Raw genomic sequence first — 4,715 nt, forward strand, 5'->3', positions numbered from 1 at the left:
TGTCCCAGCAACAAACTTATGAAGGGTCGAAAAAGAAATGAAATTTTTCTCCCCTTCCACGTGACCAGCTGCCAAATGACTTAGGGAGAGGCTGTGGCCTTGACTCAGGCTTGCTCACAGAGCACCCAGGGCCTGGGGCTGTTTGGACACCACCATTAACGGCCCCACCCACGGCTCCATTCACCCGTGGATGAAGGAAGGGCTCTTTCAAATAGAGGAATCTTATCTACTTCCTGCGTTCACAGAGGGTGTAATAGGGGACAGTTTTCTCAGTAGCTCACGATGCAAAAACTTCGACTTTGAAGGTAGACTTTGAGTTTGAAAAAGAGACTAATATTCTAGATTTTAGATTTTTCAATAGTGTCCCAGAATGATAGCTAGAATGCTACTGAGAAGCCGTACGTTTGTGTGATGTATAATTGCAAAACCAGCCACTCCCTGATGCATCTGTGCTCAGTGTAATTTCTTCTTTCCTCCTTTACAGGGTCTGTAGTGGCTGCTGGCTCCCCCAACTCCATCTTCCATTAATAGTCTCCAGCATCACCTTGTCTCATTCTTACCTTTTCCAGAGCCTTTAAAACCGCTCACGATTCATTCTATCAAGGACTGTCTGGCAAAGCTCGGTTTTCCTCCAACCTGCAGCTGGCGCAGTACTGGTGTTTATGTATCACCCAGACTTTCCCTAAAGCATATATTTAAACAATATCAGCTTTATTAGGATATAATCTATATACCATAAAGTTCATCCCATTAAAGTATATAATTAATGTTTTTCTTTTAAAGTTTATTCACAGTGGGTGCGATCATCACCACACTCCCTAATTTCAGACATTTCTTATTACTCCTAAAAGAAACCCCATACCCATTAACAGTTACTGCTCATTTCACTCCAGCCCCACTGCCACCCTCCAGTCCTTGGCAATCACCAATCTACTTTCTGTGATTTGCGTATTCTGGGCATCTTGTATAACTGGAATCATTCACCATTTGGCCTTGTGTCTGGCTTGTTTCATTTAGCGTCATGTTTTCAGGTTTCATCCATGCTGCGGTATGTGCCGGTACTTCGTTTGTTTTTGTGGCTGAGTAATATCCCATTGTATGAAAGTACTTCCTTTATTTATTTATTTATTTTTTGAGACGGAGTTTCGCTCTTGTTACCCAGGCTGGAGTGCAATGGCGCAATCTCGGCTCACCGTAACCTCTGCCTCCTGGGTTCAGGAAATTCCCCTGCCTCAGCCTCCTGAGTAGCTGGGATTACAGGCATGCACCACCATGCCCAGCTAATTTTTTTTTGTATTTTTAGTAGAGACGGAGTTTCACCATGTTGACCAGGATGGTCTCGATCTCTTGACCTCGTGATCCACCTGCCTCGGCCTCCCAAAGTGCTGGGATTACAGGCTTGAGCCACCGCGCCCGGCCGAATGTACTGCATTTTATTCACTTGTTGATCAGTTGATGTATATTTGGCCTGTTCCGATCTTTTAGCTATCATGGATAATGCTGCTATGGGCATTCATGTACAAGTTTTTGTGGACATATTCTTCATTTTGGGGGGCATAGATGGGCAAAATGGCTGGGTCATATGGTAACTCTATGTAAAGAATTCCTTTATTTTGCTTTTTGTTCATACATGATCTAGATGACAAGCTTAGATCAGTGTTTCTCAAACTTGACTGTGTAATGGATAACTGGGGGGGTCTTGTTAAAATGCAGGTTCCTGTTCAGTAGGCCTGGGGTGGGCTCTCAGGTGATGTGGATCCTGTTTCTCTAAGGACCTCACTTTGAATAACAAAGATCTAGATAACTGTTTCCCATGAGAAGACCTCCTGTTAGGGGATTACTTCATATGACATTGGAAAGGTATAAATATATCATATTGCTGTTTGACAGTGATGGGTCTGTGTGGTCTACATTTAAAGACCAATTGAAGTGTCAAGTCACGTTAAAAGAGGGCTCTTAAATGCTAGTGCTAATTCATGTCTGATATTTATTTATTTATTTATGAGACAGTCTTGCTCTGTCACCAGGCTGGAGTGCAGTGGTGTGATCTCATCTCACTATAGCCTCTGACTCTTGGGTTCAAGTGATTCTCCCGCCTCAACTTCCCGAGTAGCTGGAATTATAGGCGTGTGCCACCACGCCAAGCTAATTTTTGTAGTTTTAGTAGAGATGGGGTTTCACCATGTTGGTCAGGCTGCTCTTGATCTCCTGACCTTGTGATCTGCCCACCTGGGCCTCCCAAAGTGCTGGGATTACAGGTGTGAGCCACCGTGTCCAGCCTATTTTATTTTTTGTATTTTTTAGAGACAGAATCTAACTTTGTTTCCCAGGCAAGAGTGCAGTGGCATGATCCTAGCTCACGGAAGCCATCAACTCCTGGGCTCAAGCAATTATCCTACCTCAGCTTCCTGAGTCACTGGGACTAAAGGCATGTACTACCATGACCATTTTTTTTATTGCATTTTAGGTTTTGGGGTACATGTGAAGAACATGCAAGATTGTTGCATAGGTACACACATGGCAGTGTGATTTGCTGCCTTCCTCCCCTTCACCTATATCTGGCATTTCTCCCCATGCTATCTCTCCCCAACTCCCCATCCCCCGCTGTCCTTCCCCTATTTCCCCCAACAGACCCCAGTGTGTAGTGCTCCACTCCTTGTGTCCATGTGTTCTCATTGTTCAACACCTGCCTATGAGTGAGAACATGCAGTGTTTGATTTTCTGTTCTTGTGTCCATTTGCTGAGAATGATGGTTTCCAGGTTCATCCATGTCCCTACACCATTCAGGACATAGGCATAGGCAAGGACTTCATGACCAAAACACCAAAAGCATTGGCAACAAAAGCCAAAATGGACAAATGGGACCTAATCAAACTCCACAGCTTCTGCACAGCAAAAGAAACAGTCATTAGAGTGAATCGGCAACCAACAGAATGGGAAAAATTTTTTGCAGTTTACCCATCTGACAAAGGGATGATGACCAGTTAATTTTTTAAATTTTTAATGGAAATGGAGTCTTGCTATGTTGCCCAGTCTAGTCTCAAACTCCTGAGCTCAAGTGATCCTCCTGCCTTGGCTTCTGAAAGTGCTGGTATCATAGGCCTGAGCCACTGCACCCTATTCAAGTCCTAGAGGTTTTGAATGACTGCCTTGTTTGTATTTGACAGAGCAGTACTTTTGTGAATTAGCATTAAATAAAGCTGAACCTATAAATAACTGGCAAGCTTATAATGGTGAGCATTAAACATGTAAGAAAATCTGATGACACATTTGAAAAGATAGAACTGCCTGGAAAAGTCTTCAGAATTTACCCTAAAACAGTATTTATAATTTAGTTATTGGTACTAAAGATAAAAATGTTTGACATATTAGACACTGTGTGAGGCAAGAATATTTTTTCTTGCTCCTACAGTTGTGAAAAAATATTTCTTCTTTATAAAAAATGTTTAAAGATGATCAGGATATGGATATGAAAGCAGTTTATCATAAAATTCTACCAATTCTTAGGTTTTGGCTGTGAAATAAATTAGCTCCCTGCATTTTAAATAGGAAAGATGAGACAGTGCACACTTTTTTGATAGATTTTTATGGCTATACATCCATCTCGTTTACTCCACGTTTTGTATTAACTACCATATCCTTAAGCCGTCCCTTCAACAGTAATTTAGTATGTTTGTATTTGTATTACACTGGTTAACTCAAGTGCTGTTCTGTGTGTGACAGACGATTCTGATAATATATTTTCAAAATACTTTTCATCATTCCAGAATTTTCTTTCACACTTGAACATTTATTAGTATTATGAATTGCTACACATTTTGGCTATAGGTAAGATTACCCAAAGGCACCACAGGTCTTGGGTGAAAAATCACGGCTTACACAAAAATAAAACGTATTTTAGATGTTAACACACATGCTCTAGATCAGAGGAGATACTGAGAATCCATAAGTAGTCACAGTGGCTGCCACTCCTTTATTTAGGCTTACAATACTGTTGATTTATCACACCCACAGACCTTTCATAACTGGCAATCATTTAATCATTCTAACTATAACATTGTAAAATCTGAGGATTATGGCTGGGTGCAGTGGCTCACATCTGTAATCCCAGTACTTTGGGAGGCTGAGCGGGGTGGATCACTGGAGGTCAGGAGTTTGTGACCAGCTTGGTGAACATGATGAAACTCCATCTCTACTAAAAATACAAAAATTAGCTGGGCATGGTGATTCGTGCCTGTAATCCCAGCTACTTGGGAGGCTGAGGTAGGAGAATTGCTTGAATCCAGGAGGCAGAGGTTGCAGTGAGCCCAGATTGTGCCACTGCACTCCAAACTGAGTGACAGAGTGAGACTCTGTCTCAAAAAAAAAAATATCATTCCTTAATGTGTTCAACTCAATGTGTAATTTGTATTTGTCTCAGAAGAGTCTGAGAAAACTGATTTTCATATGCACAAAGGATTCTTGCAGGTTCATCTCCAGCTTTACATGATTGTCCCCCAACCTCCCATTTTTTAACACCTGTAGGTGTTTTTGGTTAAAATAAAATTAATATTAAATCATACTTAGTAATTATAATACACGTTTTTAATCTAGACTATCTTTTGAAGGGTAAAAGTATTGGTTTCTCTTCTTGTCACATGTGCTGTGGGCATTTCTTTAAAAAAATCACAAAATCTCTATATGTTAGTTGAAGCACATTTGGAAATATAAGAGAG

The sequence above is a fragment of the Callithrix jacchus genome, chromosome 13, assembly GCF_049354715.1.
Source record: "Callithrix jacchus isolate 240 chromosome 13, calJac240_pri, whole genome shotgun sequence".
Lineage (NCBI taxonomy): Eukaryota > Metazoa > Chordata > Mammalia > Primates > Cebidae > Callithrix > Callithrix jacchus.